At 32.4% G+C, this 19193-nt stretch overlaps 1 non-coding gene across 1 annotated transcript; it reads right to left on the bottom strand.

The window, feature by feature from the left end:
- Positions 1–359: 359 nt before the first annotated feature.
- Positions 360–465, bottom strand: LOC143199217 (U6 spliceosomal RNA). Its single transcript, XR_013006390.1, has one exon. It is a non-coding gene; the product is annotated as a U6 spliceosomal RNA (small nuclear RNA).
- Between the last annotated feature and the right edge of the window lie 18728 nt (positions 466–19193).

The raw sequence follows: 19193 nt of genomic DNA, 5'->3' as shown, positions 1-19193 counted from the left end.
GTGATTATTAATCTTTTATAAATAGAGGTAGAGAAATTGTAATAAGCCAAATGGCGTTTTCACATCTGCCGGCACCGACACGACACCGACACGGCACCGTATTTTGTTTTTATCATTGACAGCCTTGATTTAACTCTCAAGGAGCTCGCATATTTAATCAAAAGCAGTTTACGTCTGGTCTCCAGGGAAGGGGCTTCTATTTCGCAGAGTAAGCTGTCTACTGAACTAGTGTAAAAGGCTCCCAGGGCGATTCAAAGAGTTGTGGATTGGGTTCAATCTAGTTAAGTATGAGGGGGCAGCGGAGATGAAGCGTTGGCCGCCATACTCCAGTTTGCGTAGCGTCATTGCTTTATAAATATAAAAATGTGGAACGCTCCACGATTTTTCGGATCATCCTTGCGCAAAGGCCATGCTAATCTTCCCTGTATCGTTCCAATTTTAATATATGTACCGCCGTAGTAATACTTCTAATATGTCATAGTAGGTTTTAACTGAATAATTGAATAGTTTATATTTTTACATATCTCTTACATATGTGATGTAACTGGCGTTGTATACTAATTTCTGCGACTATTTTATATTTATAGACACTTGTCCCTTTAAAAAGAGCGAAACCTCAAGCAAATCCAAACAGTTAATGAGTCTATAAACGTTACACTTAAATATCTAACAATACGTAGTCAATGAAGCCATGCTGTGTTGGTAATTATAGTAAGTTTTTATGCTTTGACAATATTCATAAGATTATTTTCGTATTATTGTATATTATTTAAATAGTTTTTTTATTAAGTTTGATAGTATAAGTTTTCGTATTTAGATTAAAATGAAGTTTTAAATTGTTATATAACATTTCTAATATTTTAGTGTAATTATAGACCCTATTTGTTAGTTGGCTTGCTTGCTGTTATGTAATTAAATAATATTAGCAGTTGAGTTGATAGTTGCCATGTGAGATACAAAACAAAAGTAGCTATGAGTAGACAAATAAAAGCCATAGAAAACAAATTAAGGATGAGTTTCCTCAAAGACCGAGGATTCTAGAATGCTATATAAAAGATAGCTGCTTTAACTCAATGTTTAACGTAAATTTACTGGCACGGAAGAATATACAGGTACTATTATAAAGATCGAAGACCAAATTAAATAAGCAAAGAACGTATTGCTTTTAAATATATATTTTAAGTGAGAAATATATAGATAAAATATAAAGATTTTATGAATAAGTAAATAAAGTAATGAAAATACGCAGTTAAAATTAAACCAAAAATATAATTTGCATATATGGAACACATGACAAATAGAAGAAATCACTAACATTAATTAGGTAAACATTTTAAAGTGTTGATAAATATTAAAGGTCTTAATAATTAATAATCATTAATGCAATAAAATGTGACTATATGAAAATGGATTCTTTGAACTTTTTATCAATTATATTAATTACTGATTTTATAGACCTAAGCTTTGAAAACTCAGTAGTTCATTTGATTATTGAGTTTTCCATTACTGGGTTGAAAAAAATTATAATAATGCCTAATTGTTTTTATTATTGTTTTAATATATATGTTAGAGTCAAATAATAATTTTATAATTATTTTATTAATTTATTCCTGTTTTAGTATGCATGTATTAAAGCATTTATTACTCCAATTTATTTTTATAACACAAAAGTAAAGAAAACTCATATATACCTACAGCTCTGAAGTTGTTACAGTTCTGAAAATAATCTTACTTATGATACTTTGTTATAATGTTCCGTGGTGTAATAATTTACACTTACTTTGTTGATTATTGAAACTCCATGAAAATCATATTTAATTAAATGCCATTTGAAAATGTTTAGTGAGTGTTAGTTTTAGAGATAGTTTACATATATGTTAATATGTTTTAATATACAGACTTATACTTGTTTTGCTTTATAAATATTAAATATCTAATATATTTAAGATCTAATGTTAAAATATTGTCAAAACAAATTTTATTGGAAAACATATAATTTTTTAAATTACTTTGTTTACTCTATATGAGAAACATGATTAACTTGTGATCGAATTTCGACCAATGGGGGATCACTAGTATATATAAATATTGAATATTTTTGTTGTACTCGTACTGAAATCCTTGTGTTTTGTAAGCGTAATCTGAAATCGGTTATTTAATTTTCGTAAAAGATCAAAATTGGATACGATAACAGGTCAATTGAAAAGTCCCCGGCCTGACACATAGATGGCGCTACTAGAATTAAACCCATATGTTTTAGTTAGCCATAACCCTCAAAAGATACTCAAAACTTGACAGCTCTCGGATCATTAGTTTGTGAATTAAAGCATTTTGAGTAAAGCAACTTTTACTATTGTGAGAAACGCTCAACCAACCAACAACCAATGAAAATATTTTAAAAATCCACAAAGTGATTTTGGATTACCGTAAATTGAAATTATGTGAAATAGCAGACACTTTAAAAATAACAACTGAACGTGTACATCATATTATTCAGGAATATTTGGGTATGAAATAGCTCTATGCAAAGTGGATGCCGTGGGAGGTCACTTTTGACTAAAAAGAACGATGAGCTGATGATTCGGATCAGTGTTTGAAGATGATCAAGCGTAATAAACCCGAGTTTTTGCATGGATATGTGACAATGGATGAAACATGGCTCCACCATTACATTCTGAAGTCCATTCGACAGTTATCCGAGCGGATTGCACAGGACGAACCCGCTCCAAAGCGTAGGAAAACGCAACAGTAGGCTGGCAAGTTTATGGCGTCTGTGTTTTGGGATGCGCATAGAATAATTTTCATTGACAACCTTGAAAAAGAAAGGACCATCAACAGCGACTATTACATAGCCTTATTGGACTGTTAGAAGAACGAAGTCGCCGAAAAACGGCCGCATTTGAAGAAAAAGAAAGTGCTGCATCACCAAGACAATACACCGTGTCACAAGTCAGTGAAAACGATGGCAAACATCCATGAATTGGGCTTCCAGTTGCTTCCTCGTCCACCGTATTCTCCAGATCTGGCCCAGATCGGCTATTTCCTGTTCTCAGATATCAAAAGAAAGCTCGCTGGGAAGGAACTTTCGTCGAATGAAGAGGTGCTTGCCGAAACTGAGGCCTATTTTGAAGCAAAGGATAAATCGTACTACAAAAATGGCATAAAAAAATTTAAGGGTTGCTATAATCAGTGGATTTTGGCCACCCTTGAAGCGAATTATATTGAATTAAAGAAAAACAATTTTGCTAAAAAAATTTGATTTACTATAGTAGGCCGGTGACTTTTCAAATGACCTGTTATATAAAAATGAACATATCCAGTTATTTTTACATATTCATTCAATGAAAAACTTATTCAGTAAAAAATCAATGAAGTACTTTTGAAAACAGAGCAACGAACGACCAGTCGAAAAACTCAGACCGAGTGTGTCGAGGCGATATACATCGCCAACATAAAATTGTACAAGTTCATGCAGCGGCAACGGTATTATATTTCGGGAGCATAATTACATTATTCGGGAACACGTAGCCCTCTCCGGAGGATCGATTGGCAATTGTGTCGGTAGTCTGGTCGTTGTTGCACCCTCGCCGCTCCGGTCCCAGCGAGAGCCGTGCCGGTCTCTTCTCGCCTCTTTAGGGTCGCCTTGGGCCCTGCCCGTTGCCCACATTTGCGAATGTACGCAGGAATCTTGACGCGTTTTGTTTTGGCACGCACGCAGATTCGTGATTAGACGGGGCTGGGGACGGCCCGTGGAATAGTAAACGTCAGATGTGAATGGTTTAGTTATGTTCCTCGCTGATACGGGGTGGGTTTTATTCGAATATGTACAGGGTGGTGGAATAGAATGAATAATTTTTATATACATTGTAGGAATGTTCGTCGGGTCGGTCAGTCGGTCGAAATGTGTGGCTGCCGCTGCGATTATTTATCAGAACACTCACTACTATTTTTGGAAGGAATTTGCACGGAAACTAAAAACATTGGTTAAATCAAAGTTGTTTATTTTAACTTATGATTGATACATGTGGTCGATGGGAGAATTGACAGGATATTAGGTTAAGTAGAGGAAGTACGGTAGCGCTGTGGAAGTGGTACTGTTACAGGGGGAAGGTGATAAGAAAAGAGAGCGAGACGTCGACGTGATGGTCTTTTATACCCTGGAACTTGCATGGTACCAATCCACCGGCGTTGCCAACCTTTATAGTTGTTGATGGTGAATTGGTGGTGGCCTAAAGGGTCGTGGCGGTCGCCACATAACTCCCCTCCTAGTGGAACAGCCGTGGAACGTACCTATATGAGGTGCAAGTTCCGGAATGCACCCGCAATCACGCAAACAAACGCCCGGGGACTGCTGATGAGATAGGGATCCCAACCTGAGCGAGGAGTTTTACGGGATCAGCTGCCATCGGAGTTGTAGCAGGACGTCGTTCGTCTTGGGGCGTTTAGCTTTGTTTGAGAGGACCTATAAGTGGGTTACGTGTCCCGTTTCGCGATGCCAGGGTGTTCATGTGTTGCTGGTATACATGATGGGCTTCTGTGGTTTTCGTCCATCAGGCTAGTCTCGTGGGATGTCGTCGACCACGTGATGTTGATGGGTTCCGTTCCTCGTGCTATCCTTCCATGTATGTGTCAAGCACCTGTCGAGTGGCTTATGTTGAGTTGATTTACCTGTTAGGCACTTTGATCACGTCGGGGTCACCAATTGTAGGAATGTTCGTCCGGTCGGTCAGTCGGTCAAAATGCGTGGCTGCCGCTGCGATTATTTATCAGAACACTCACTACTATTTTTGGAAGGAATTTGCACGGGAACTAAAAACATTGGTTAAATCAAAGTTGTTTATTTTAACTTACGATTGATACATGTGGTCGATGGGAGAATTGGCAGGATATTAGGTTAAGTAGAGGAAGTACGGTAGCGCTGTGGAAGTGGTACTGTTACAGGGGGAAGGTGATAAGAAAAGAGAGCGAGACGTTGACGTGATGGTCTTTTATACCCTGGAACTTGCATGGTACCAATCCACCGGCGTTGCCAACCTTTGTAGTTGTTGATGGTGAATTGGTGGTGGCCTAAAGGGTCGTGGCGGTCGCCACAACATTATAGTTAGGAAATAGAGATTGCGAATATGTAGTAAAACTAACATTTGTAAAGCTAGGGCTAACATTAAACAATATTCACAAACAACAATATTTATTAGCTTTAGATTTTGTTACATAATCTATTTATTATTTTATATTACACATTGTTACTACAATCTTAATTCACAAACTAATTTATTTCTATTGCATTGTTATACTTTCTCTAGTAAACAAGCAATTCGAGTGCGGCATATCAGTATTCCCAAATTAAAATTAAATAATAACACTAAATATTAACATACACTACATAAAATCATGCAACATCGTACATTATACAAGTCTGTTTGATCTGAAGGTTTCCTGGCACTTCTTGGTTGGTTACGTAACAATAAATATTGATAATTACCGTTTATTTTATCTAAGGCCAATATTTTTTATTTATCTGAGCTGGGCTTTAAGTTTGTAATTTTGAATCTGATATGATCTACTTCTTGTCTGACATGATAATATAAAGATATTTATTGGTATTCACCTAAAATATTTAAGTATAACATAGCAATTAATTTAGTAATATTTATATTCTAAATTGTTCAAAAAAGGCCGCTCATGTAGTTTATGGTGCTTGAATATTTAAGAAATCAGTTTATTTTCGTAATATAATTATTCCATATTTTATATTTATACTTCTGATAATAATTATTAAATACAAAAAATGCAGAAAACCTCTTCAATAAGTAACGTCCTGTGTATAATGTCTTATTCTATTCTATATCTTACTATAAAGTATGTATCTGTCAACTGACCAGACTTTTCTTTCACTTCTACTTATAAATTATATGATATGTTTTCACACCCAATTTCATGTAACTAGTTTTATTCTTTAAAATGTTACTAAAGAAGTTAAGGTGCACCAACTGCTACACAAAACTTTTAAATTCATAGTTGTAACCATAATACCAAGACTTATAACTTAAAAGGAGCTAGTTTATTTATATTTTGACCGTTAAATAAAACAAACCGAAAATATCAACATGAAATAATCCTAAAATATATCTCTGAAACTAAAGCTACTGTATCCTTTTTTTGAGAAATAAAAATTTATTTACTGGGATATAGTAATGAAAAATAGTTATAATACTAAGAAGTTCAGTAATATTGGTATTAAAGAGGTTTCAAACGCTAAGAAAATAAATATCATTAAAAGCAATTATTCTTCAATGTCCGGTTCAACATTTGCTATTTCAACATATTCTAATTGGGTTCTTTTCTGACTCCAGTTACAATAAAATGTAAATGTAGCATACAGAGGGCTTTAAGTAAATCCATCAAATTTGAAGGAAGAATGAAATATATAGACAATTTATATTTCGTTAAATATTTAGTAGTTTTAAATATTCATAATTTTAAAACACACTATTTGTTTCGAATATGTATCAGCCTAATTAGATTATAATTAAATGAAGGCGATCTTTGTATTTAGATAATATTTTTTTAACCAAATAAATTATATGTAATTTTTTTATAGCCAATCAATATGTTAAAATACTTGTCGTAATGAGATATTGTCATAGTTATCATTAATCCATAAGCAGAATTAGGGAATAATTTCACCAGTGTTGATCAATCTTTATAGTTTTGACCGCTTTTAAAAACTTACGGTGATACAGCTTCATCATGTCCCAATTTTCGATTTTCATTTCAATATAATTAAAGTAATAACTTTATTGTAAATAATAAGGACTGACCTGGAGGAACAAACAAGTTTGACGACAATGAAATGCAAAACATATTTGATGAAAATCCAGCTGAATCTTTCGAAGAACTTTCAAATAGCAGAAGAGTGAATACATGATTTCCATAGGGCTAGTTTCATTGTTTTCTAGACCAAAAATGAAAAGATTTTTGTGGCGCATTGTGACTGGGGATGAAAAATGGATTAGTTATGACAACCTCAAGTGAAAAAACCATGGGTTAGCCCAGAAGATCCATCAAAATTGATACCAAAATGCAATAGTTATGGTCTGAAAATCTCGCTATATATATGGTAGGGTCAACAAGGTGTGTAGTATCCTATGAGGTATTAAAGCTGAATAGAAATGATATTGAAGATGTATATGGACGTCGATTCAACAAACTGCAGTAACAAACGCTATCATCCTTTTGCGGCTTGGCTTGACAGATATGCAGTGCAACATTAATTGATGATTGTATTGTTGTCAAAGCAACATCGTTCTTTCGATGATGGGCAAAAGTTGTAGAATATTACGGGCCAGTATTTCTCAATAAATGTCTTTTTAAAATGAAAAAAAATGTGAGAAATATAATATAATATATAAAATATTTTCAGTTCTGACAGATTTCTGTTTAAACAACTTGATCGGTAATTATGTACTAATATCAATTATTAGCACTGTTAAAATGAAATGATATTTGATAAATCGTCTCTTAATCTAATTTAAACCATCTCCCAGTAAATCTTATCGTATTTTAATCAACGCGGAGCGTTTAGCAAAAGCGTAAAAACATCATTCCCTTTGATAAATATTAACTCTTCAATTAAATTAACGTTTTCGAAAAAAAAATCGTCAAACACGAGACCTGTGAACCGAGCATTCATTAAATCTTCGGACGCCTTTTTTCAGCGTGGCACGGGCAAAACGAATGCTATTTTGCATGCGAAAAATTTAGGCTCGCACAACGGGAAAACTGTAAATGCTAACAGTGGGTTTTTATAAACTCATCGTAAAGTTAATGGCGGAAAAATGTCACGGCATTTTAAACGAAGCGACCGACAAAAATATATTTAATTATGTTTCATTTTTGGCCGCGATGGCGATGGCGACGATGGCCCCTAACATAAATGACATAATTGTCTCGTTAATTTTTTTGTTTGTATTCTATTTTATACTATCAATTACCCCTGGTCCGTCGCTTAATATGATGATATTATGTCGTTACTTTTATGTAATATTTTTTTCTATTTTTCATCCGATATTTTTTATTCTTAAATACTACTTTTATAAGCTCTTTTCTATGTAATTTGGAAAATAGCTAGTTTCTAGCTTTTCTAATAGTTTAATAAAATAAGACAGTAATTATATATGAGTATGATCAGGAGATTCAATTGACAAAATATATATGTATTTATATATATATAAAATATAACTACAATATTGTAATAATTTCCTTCTATTTTTCATCCGACATTTTTTATTCTTAAATATTACTTTTAAAAGGTCAGGAGATTCAATTGCCAAAATATTTATATAATTATATATAGACATAAAATTGCACATAAATTAGACATGCATGGCGAAGGAGACTACGAAAAATTTTGTAAGTGGATCTAGCTCTATGTCTACAAAATATTTACAAAAATAAACAACGTTGTTTTTCCACAAAATGTATCTCAAGTTGAAAACTAATCGGATATCAAAAGAATTAAATACATTATAAATGGTATAATGAAAGTTTTTGTTTTACATTGTGTTTATATTTCCATAGAATGTAAAAACAACAAACTGAAATGTTACAACCCTTTGTTGCTTCATCAGTTGATATGTTTGACTTTCCAGTAATATACCTGATAAAATTTTGGTACTGAGAGAGTTGCATACCCAACGAAAGCACCATACATGACCTGATTTTGATACTATTTCAACAAGAGATAGGAGGGCAGGAGTCGATCTAACACTTGGGTTACGAATGATCAAAAAAGTGCACCGAGCTGAAAAACACCAAAATTATTATTTGAAGTAAAATATTGTGTTAAGGACTTGCTTTTTAAAAGAAATATTATTATTTTATTATGTTCATGATCCGTATTTTAAACTTCGTTATCTGTAAACTAACTTTGTTGCTAACAAACAAACTTTTAAGGTTTTATGCAGTAATATGGATTACATGAAATCACATTAAATTATTTTTAGCAATACTATAATGAGTGTCGTAAAAATCAATATATACCTGTATGAGCAATGAGTCATGTTTAATAACGGTTATATAACTACTGTTGATTCTATAGTTTTAAACCATCCTAACAGGCTTTAAGTTTTACTTCTCTGCACTTTGCAGGTTTTTCTTAATGCGTTTTTGCTAATGCAACTAAAGTAACGCATTCACTGTTTCAATAACTGCACGTGTATTTTAAAATGTTAATATAAGTGGTGTTCAAATAGATTTTCTGTTTGTTTCGGCAACATTGACAATTTGTGTCTGCATAAACACAAATTTATTCAAAATATAACTTATATAGTTAATAGGGGCGATTTTGTATATCAGACTGTCTTAAATTAATTAATTAGTCAAGTCCTTTTTGTGCAAGGTCAAGGACGTAACACTATTATTTTTTAATGGGTTAAGCTGTATGACTTAATGCCACATATCCTGATTAAACATTATTAAACGTTATGACATACTTTTTTAGTCTAAATAAAACAAACAAAACTACGCTGGTATAATTCACAAAATTGAATAAACTAATCTGCAATGCTCGGATATCTGCATTATGCTATGGCTAGTTGTAATTGCAGCGATCGGTAACAGAGATGGGATATATCAAAGTTACACGGTTCAACTGTTTCAGCTTTATGCATGCTCGTTATAGTCTAATTTGTATTAGGCAGAAATCACCATTTGTAAACAATTCAGTATATATATATATATATATATATATATATATATATATATATATATATATATATATATACCATCATTTATGTTTCATAATGTTGTAGATCTCTAAAAATATTTTCATTTCTATGAACAAGAACTGGAAAATACCCAGAAAATTTAAGATAAACTATCTAATTATCCGATTTTAAAAGCTAATTATGAGCTGTTACTGTTACAATTATTTTAACAGGTTATTATTTTCCAATAGCATTACATATTAATGTAATAGTAATGTATTATTAATGTAAAGATAATATACATTAATTAAGAGAATATTTTCTGAAGTTATGAGCAACAATAAAAAACAATATTCTGTACCTATACAAGAACCAAAAATATTAAGTGAAAAATACAGTATTAACATATATAAGCATATAATTACAACAGTTACATCTATTGGTCACAATTCCAATATTCTTTCTTCACATAAATGCGCAATAATTCAATATATATACTTATAGATCCCTTATTTTAGACCATGATTTATATTTCATACAAATGTAGGTATTTTTTGACTGACTCATCTGTTCGGTAACGTAAATTGTTTAAAATAAAGATATATAAATCAAATAGGATATAATTATGTGCTTTTGGTTTTCGAATAGTATTCTAATAGCAAGAATAGGATTGAAATATGTAGTGAGTGTTTATTTATTAAAGAAATTTAGTGCGTTAGAGCTTTCTTTACATATCTATTAACAGTTGTAAGGAGAAAACCACTTCAATTAGTTCGTCAAAATCAGACTGACTTGTCATGAAATGCATAATCCTAGAATGCAACAAATCAGTACATCAAATACAACAGCGAGCACGATATACTGAAATTGAGCGATGATCCTAGAAGCACACACGCAATATGGGATATCGTGTCAAAAATTCAATCAGAATTGAGGAAATGGCGTTATAAATAATGGTAATATTGTAAGGCATTGAAGTGTATCTTTGGTGAGGTCATCAGTCACGTATGTTCCCAAATGTGCCTCCGAGGCTGGGTATTCAGATGAATGCAATGTTACCCATACCATATAGAAACTACCAAGGAAGATTAGGTAGAACTAATGCAATTCAGAAGATGATCAAAGAAAAACTGGTGGACGAAAATACAGTTGAACTTTCAGCCGCCACTTCATTCCCTTAAAATAAAACAATTCTCAATGCATTTAAAATTTTGCTTCAAGTTCTACTCGTTCTAACAAAACGAAGAAAGTAGTTTACGAATACACCGCGTATACCGGCAGCTATTTTACATTTTTAATGGCTTCGTTCTTAATTCCAATAAGGAATATTTTATATGGGGTATAAGGCATTTCCAATTTTAAGTTATTCATTACAGTGTCAGAAATAATTCCAAGGCGAATTTCTATCTGAAGGGTAGGTTTTTATTGCGCCGTTCCAGATTAACTTTTAAATCGAGCTTGGCAATAAATTCAAATTTGTAATTGGTGTGGATAACTAAAACATTCGTCAAGCTTTTTCTATTAAGTTGACCCTTCATGTTACATAAAGAAAGATATCTTTTGAATGCTCTCAAACTTGATCACCGGTCAAGCACTTCTGTCATTTTTATATCATATTATATAAATATATGACATACTGTGATTCTCAAAATATTTATATTTATAGTTATTTATACTGACTGTAGCTCTCTAAAGATCTTTTGAGTTTTACGAACAAGAACTGGAGAATAACCAGAAAATATAAGATAAACTATCTAACTTTCTTATTTGGAATGCTAATTTTGAGCTGTTAATGGTGACGTACGAACAATGATTTTAACAGGTTATTATTTATGAGCAACAAAACAAAAACAAAATTTTGTACCTATATAATAACCAAAAATATCAAGTGAATAATACAGTGTTAACATATATAGGTATATAATTACAACAGTTACTTCTATTGATCATAATTCCAATAGTCTTTCTTCACATATATGCACAACAATTGAAATTAAGGGTTTATTCAAAGGAAAATATTCAGATAACATACTACCCATAAGGTTGTCATTAAAAAAACCCTCAATACATCAAAATCCGCATATTGAACTTAGAACTTATTTAATATTCAGCGTACTCGCCAGATTTAAATTCCTGTGACTATTTCCTCTTCCTACACATCAACGTTTCTTCTAAGTTATTTTGTAGGCGTCTTACGTTACAATTATAGATAAAATGTAATTTATGGATACCATATTTTTTAAAATGCCTGCGCGGTGCATGTATAATATATATATATATATATATATATATATATATATATATATATATATATATATATATATATTTATATATTACTTATTTAATTAAAGACAACTGAAGTCAGAAAACGTAGGAAAACAAAAAAGAGAAACGCTGATCTAGACTAATTTCGTAAAATTCATGGGTAAAATGAAGTCGAAACGCGAATTTTAAAATTTCCCTCCCTGATTAGAAACGGAGTCGGAAAAACAAAGCTGTTATTCTCTTCGCTCTAACCGTCCCGCCGCGCCCCCGCGCGACCCCGACGCCATCTTCCTGCTGATTCATTGTAAGAGCTAATTCGTGCGATCGTTGCTAATGTAATTATCTTAAGCCAATAGAGCTTTCGTTTACCGAATAAATACTGACGAAAATCGGTGTTTGGTGCAACAGTTCCCCTCATCTCCCCGAAGTGTTTTAATAATTTTCGTTTATCCGTTCATCCATATATTAATTTGATTTAATCGGATATTTTTATGAGGTTCCAATTTAGATTTGCATTTCGTTTTAGTATTAGGTACACTATGTAATTTTCAACCAGTTTTCTATCTATCAGTTTCAACCAGTGGTCTTCTAATGAACATGGTCTATTGGATTTTCCAGATAAGCCTATCCCATTTTTTACAGATTATTACAGGACCAATATCTTAGAAATTAACTTATCGAAACGTTCCGAACTAATGTATACGTACTTCAGGTATTTTTGTTGTCATAACTAAACTTGATTTAAATATACTTGCCATACAAATACCGAACACAAATATATTAAACGCTTGAGTTGATTTCTAGTATATTTTTCTTTCATTTCTCTTTTCTGCTTTGCTATTCTCTATATCTACACTCCCTTTAAATATATCCAAGGGTCGGCTTAGTAGCCACAGTGGTCTAGGAAATAGTGACAAATCCAATGAGAATTAACCACTTGAGTTATGCCAGTAACCAGACTGGGTAATATCGAATGTATTTTAGAACTATGTCTAAGTTGGTAGACCGTAGACCAAAAATCCTTGGTCGGTTAAAGGAGACTAAGATAATATAAAAAATATATATCCAAGAATTCTTTTATTCTTTATATATTTAGAATGGTGATCCCGAATGGTAATAAATCTTTGGAAACATCTTCTTTATTATCTTCATCTTCTTCTTCTTATCTATTCATCTTCTTTATTCGTTGCAATACAACATTGAATGAAAGTAATCACATTATTTGATTGATTCTCTTACTCGAGTGTTATCCAAAATACTTCGGTTTTAACATCAGAGCGGAATCTTTCATAGAGTTCTTTCATCGGCTATCCTTAACTTAAGCGTACTATATTTGAAGTATCGCAGTGTCATTAACAAATTTATCCCTGGTGATAATTTTCGTTTGTAGTATATCGCATTTTTAAGCTAGGTACATTGTCAACCCCAATACGTCTCTTTGTGGCGCACCTGCTTTATTACCTTCTAATTTTTTTGTTGCTTGCTTCCTTTATTATACAGTAAATATCCTCTTTTCTATCTCGAAACATTCTAAAGATTCCGATTCTGCAAGAGTTCGGTTTGCTGTTTTGGATATTTGACTTTGAGAAGTTTGTGTATGAGTCTCTATCTTTAGACGTAGCCTAAAAGTAGTAGTAAAATAGTAGTCTAAGATTAAAAATATATTTGGACAGACTGTTTTTATTTTTTCAGTCATTTGAATAATATCTATGCACCTAGTTAACTGTTGAATGTATATTTCTAAAGCCAAACTGATGCACAAGTATAAGTAAACTGTAAAGAGAGTATGTTCTTTTTATAATAGATAATCTTATAATTTTAGTATATTTAGCTTACAACAGGATTTTGATAAATATCTTAGCAACTACTAGTAGCGGTGATACAGGTGTATTTCGCTTGATAATTTTTCAATTTTAGGTTTAAAAGGGTTAGTTAGTTAGTTAGTATTTTAGGGCACATTAAAATTTACATTCCACAATAAACTATTATTATGCAAGCAAAACCTGAACTTAGTGTGCAATTATGGGGTCACGAGAAAAAACAAAGTCATATTAGTGATCCAAACGTACCGAGCCAAAATATTGCGGTATTGTTATATGGCATGGTACATTAAAAATGATGGCATCCACAAAGTTCTAATGGTCAGTGAAAAAATTAAATTTCTGAAGAACCATCAAGGGAAATTGCATTATCAAAAAAAAAACTAAACAACTACTTGACAATCGTTGGCTTACTCGGAGGCTGAAGATAGAAAAACCTTTTAAACTAATATAGTTACGTGTGAAAACTCTACCGCGTTTCTGCAAAAATGCACCAGTATAGTTATACTATATATTAGATACACTACCATCCATCAACTGTTAATTAAGTTTAGGTCTGAAATCCTAGATCTGGATTTGAGCAAAATTATGAAGGAAAAATTTCTAGATAGTTATAGTTAATAATTAGTTGTAACACGTGTGCTTTTATGTAGTAAATGGGTGGAGCTCTAGGAACTTCTTGAATAACTTTAGTATGTATAGCATATTTATTAAGTTCCACGCTTAGAACTCAGCACAATAGCTCCCTATTTTTCTAGGGTAGCAATAACTAAACACACCGAATTCCGCTTGTTTAATTAAAACCTTACTGTCTATTATTTATTGGAGTGTTAGCGCAGATCCGCACCAAACATCGGCCATAGATTTACGAGCATCGCGCCAAATGCGGGTGAAAAACTTTCGAAACTGAAAAGATTTTTCATTACAATGGAGTTAAAACTTAGACTGGCACCCCCAACATCCAAATCCGATTATCCAAATAAATTACCGAACTGCAAACTTTTAAAGTGAACTACGCCATGTATAGGCGGTAACACGGTAAGTGCAACTCCAAACTCGGCGCCTTGAAATATTTATTCACGAGAGTTTTCGGAATAGCTCACGGCAATTTTCCTCCACGGCCCTTACTAATTCATCCCATTTAATTGGACCATTTTCGGACCGTTCTTCTCTAACCGGCTAACTGATGTGTGCAATTTTTCGTCGAACAAACGTACGGGCAGCCGATTTTTTTTTGTTTTACATTTCGGTTCACGGAAATTTGCATTTTTAACCATGGTGATTCCATTTTTGCAATTATTGTAAAATAGGGACGGTTTCTACGCTTCCCTGTTTCAGTTTCTAATTATTGTATCGAACTGTTTGGACACAACATATGATAACTGTAATTGTAATGTGTGAGGTGTGAAAAATTGTTAAATGTTGAATATATTTTATAGTTTTGGATGTGAAGCCGAATCAACAAAACGTGATTTTTCTATTGAAATAAATTAGTTTTTAATTTAATTAAAAGTTCCCATTAATCAATGCTTTTTGGGTAAATTTGACCTATTTAATAAAATGAACACATTAAAGAGATCTGCAAAAAAACTTCTTAGTGACGTAATCTTCATGTTTTTGTGTGTTACGAATCCGAAAATGGATTCCTTTTTGTTATAGAATAATGACGTTTTTGACAATTTGGAAATATATGTAAGCATGGAACTAAAGCTTGACAGGCTTATAGAATTATTTTGACGATTTGTTTGTAGTTAGGGCGTTTATTATTGGTTAAAGAAGTCTCGTTCTCCCAAATAACCTTCTTAATAGCAAACCACCATTTTTGATGAGGATCCATCATGGCCGTGATGAATTATGGGTGAGTCATAAGGCGTCTAATGCCCGGTCGATGAAAAACATCTTCAATCCCAACTTATTTGCAGTGGTTTCATTCAAATTTAAAAAGCAATACAATTTGGTTTGGCAGCTTGTCGCTCGGGCAACATGCACAAAATTTCAAAATTGTCGCACACCTGACAATCAAATTTTATCGCTTTCATCTTTATTCGGAAGGCAAATGTATTGACGTTTCTAGAGCTACAAAATCATTAACGAAAGGATATTGAAGTGAACTCTATAGGAATGTTAGTTAAAATGTTATGTCTTCTGCCATTACGTGAGAGAAACGTTAATCAAAAGCTGAAAGATGATTAATTTCACCGATCACTTGATTTAAACGTTCAAAATTCCCACTACCATTGTGATTACGCACAATGTTGGTTATTTGATTTTTAGCTCATTTTCGCTTTAACCATTGTGTTGTGTACACGTCCAAATTTTTTTATTATGGATAAATATACGCCACAAGAACAAGCAGAAATAAAGACAATATTTATTGAAAATAATCCTTCCATTATTGACACTCAGCAGAAATTGTGTCAAAAATATCCTAATCGTCCAGTGCCTCACAAAACCACAATTTATAGTTGACATGCGAATTTTCGACAGACTGTACGACAAATTTCTGAAAGACAACGGACGTCTCGTAACGCTGAAAATGTAGCTCTGGTGCGCAATAGTGTTGCAGAGTCTCCAGAAACATCAATTCGGAGACTCGGTTCCCAGCTACACATTTCTGCATGCACTTTAAGGCCAATTTTGAAAACTGATTTGAAAATGTTCCTGATCAACGAGTTGAGTACAGTAATGCAATCCTAAGGCTGTCTGGTGAAATTAAAGATTTTTTGTTGATAATGAGCGATGAAGCCCGTTTTCTTCTCTATCGCCACGTCAATAAACAGAACAGTCGGTTTTGGGAAACACAGAATCCTCAATTAATTCATGAAACATCATTGAATTCACTAAAAACAACTCTATGGTGTGGTATTCATGCTGGAAACATCATTAGTCCCTATTTTTTTGAAATTGACCAAGGTGTGGCCAAGTTATTGGGCCTGAAAAGGAAGAGCAAGGAATAGAGGACATGTGGTTTCAGCAAGATGGGGTCGCAGCACACACAGCTCGTCCAACAATTCAATTATTGAATGACATTTTTCCACGAAGACTAATTTCGCGAAGTGGCGATTTGGCATCGCCAGCCAGATTTCCGGATTTAACACCACCATGCTTTTCTTATAGGTTTTTTTTTTTAAATCAAAAGTTCTTATTCACATATAAGCTCCAAATTATTCAGTATCTTAAATACAGTATTCTCCACGAAATTGAAGAAATTCAGCCTCAGATGTTGCAGGATGTCATAAAAGTTTCATAACGAATCGCGGTCACCACTTAGCCGATATATTTTTTTCAGTCATAATGAAAAAAAGAACTTTTTGTGAAAATCAAACTTACTTATCTTTGGGTAAAGTTATAGACATTTAAAATAATAGCGGGACTTTTGCCCCACTTTTTATAGTTTACGTGACTTGCTGCGTAAACTGAACAACATATACGTCGAATTATTTATAGGGAAGCCGTGTAGCAATAATTTAACAAATAGTAATAATCAGACCAATTCTGGATTTATATAAGAAAGCTTTATATATTTAAAGTTCTTCTTAAAACTATTTAACTAATTCTTATTAACAGCCCTCAAACCACCCACACTCACACACACACATACTAAATTAACTTTCCGAAAATCAGACCGGATTGATAACCAATCGAGATCCGAAAGTGTTTCGGTTGCTTGTTTTTTTTCTGTTCCCGCCCGTTCAATCTCGCGATAAAAAAAGGTTAAATTTTTCCTTCAAATAAAATTTGTTTGTCTAGCAATTCGACGGACAAAAAGAGCCATTTCAGCGTACGGACGAACGAGCAAAATTAAATGGCTCATTTTATTTGCTCCGCATCGCTGTATCGTTCGATGTTCGAGATCTCTTGGCCAGGGGTTTCAACAGGAAAGGGAGTTTTCGCACGTGGGGCCGAACCGAGAAAAAAAAAGAGGATAGCGGTCGACGTAACAATGCATTATACATTTTGTGCCGTAATGGTTCAGACAAAAATAAAACAATCCTTTCGGAATGCACTTGTTTTCTTTTTGTTTTGTGATTTAAACATTAAATAAAAAGTATTGTTTTAAGGTATGGATTTTTCGATTCGCAAACTTTTAAAATAGCAAAAAGTTTACTTAGTGATGGTGTACTGACCAAAGCAAATTCTAGATATCTCATTTACTAGAATATTTGAGCTACAAATTTTTGGGAACAAATCATAAAAATATACGATTGTTGATGATTGCTTAAGATGTACACTTTTACTTATTTTTATATGTTTCGGTTAAACATATAAAAATAAAAAATTAGAAAAGGGATTCATAACAAGCATTTTATGGTAAAATTTGTTTGGGATATCACGCCGAAAATTTAAATATTCTTATATCTTAAATTCTATAAATACTTATGAACTATAGTCTATACAAAACAGCAGAGAATTCACGTCATCTGAATTGATGACGCAATGTTGCCGCATCAACTCTGAATTTTAATACATTTTGACTTTGACATATAACAAAATTCTAATCTAAATAAAAAAGTTAAATAAAAATGTTATTTAATATAATTTATTTTAACATTATAGTACATTTAATTCATATGTTACCAAAGAACTTAAAACTACAGTTAATGATACAGCCACAATAATTTATAGGTTAGAGTTGTTTTATTATATTTATATCGAACTCTTTTCCACACCACCCATGAATTGAATAGACTATATAATTGTAGTTCTATGTAAACAACAGGTAGCTAATAGCTAGAAAACTAAGCTTTTCCTATCTTAATTTTGACTTTTATTAGTCTCTATTGTGACTGTTTTTTTATTATTATTTTTTATTCTTACATTGTTCCAAATTTTTATGGTTTTGAAAAACTGTCACGTTTTCAGGCACATCCTTGAGATATATTCATTGGGAGTAATTTTTATTGCAATTTTATATAAATTAAAGACATCATATTTATTTATTTACATATTTATTTCATTACATATTAGTGCAAATTATTTTAAATATTTTGACTAAACTGACATTTCATACTAACACTAGATCTGTGAGTGAATTTTGAGACATTCATTACTTATCGAAACATTCTATATCGCATGGTATACTTCTACTCATAAAGTGTAATTTTTGTTAAAGGTTATAAAAATAATATACCATTATATGCTTGTTTTCACCAGAAATATTTAATCAAAATTGTGAATTGATTGCTAATATAACCCCGTAAATAGGGGTGGGGGGGTTGTGGTTTAAATTAGGAACATATATCAAATATAAAAACCTGGCGCCTGGTATTGTATAGCTGAACAGTGTGATTATACTAATAAATAAGAATAGAAAATCGATATTACTGAACAACTATCTACAGCATTAACAAATATAGTCCTATCATATTTATAAAAAAAGCTAAGTATTATTGTAGCAATT

The sequence above is a fragment of the Rhynchophorus ferrugineus genome, unplaced genomic scaffold, assembly GCF_030347505.1.
Source record: "Rhynchophorus ferrugineus isolate W39M unplaced genomic scaffold, kcgeb_rfMv2 rfM6, whole genome shotgun sequence".
NCBI classification, from domain to species: domain Eukaryota; kingdom Metazoa; phylum Arthropoda; class Insecta; order Coleoptera; family Curculionidae; genus Rhynchophorus; species Rhynchophorus ferrugineus.
Note: the sequence above shows the minus strand (reverse complement) of the source record. Positions and strands in the feature narration are given on the sequence as shown.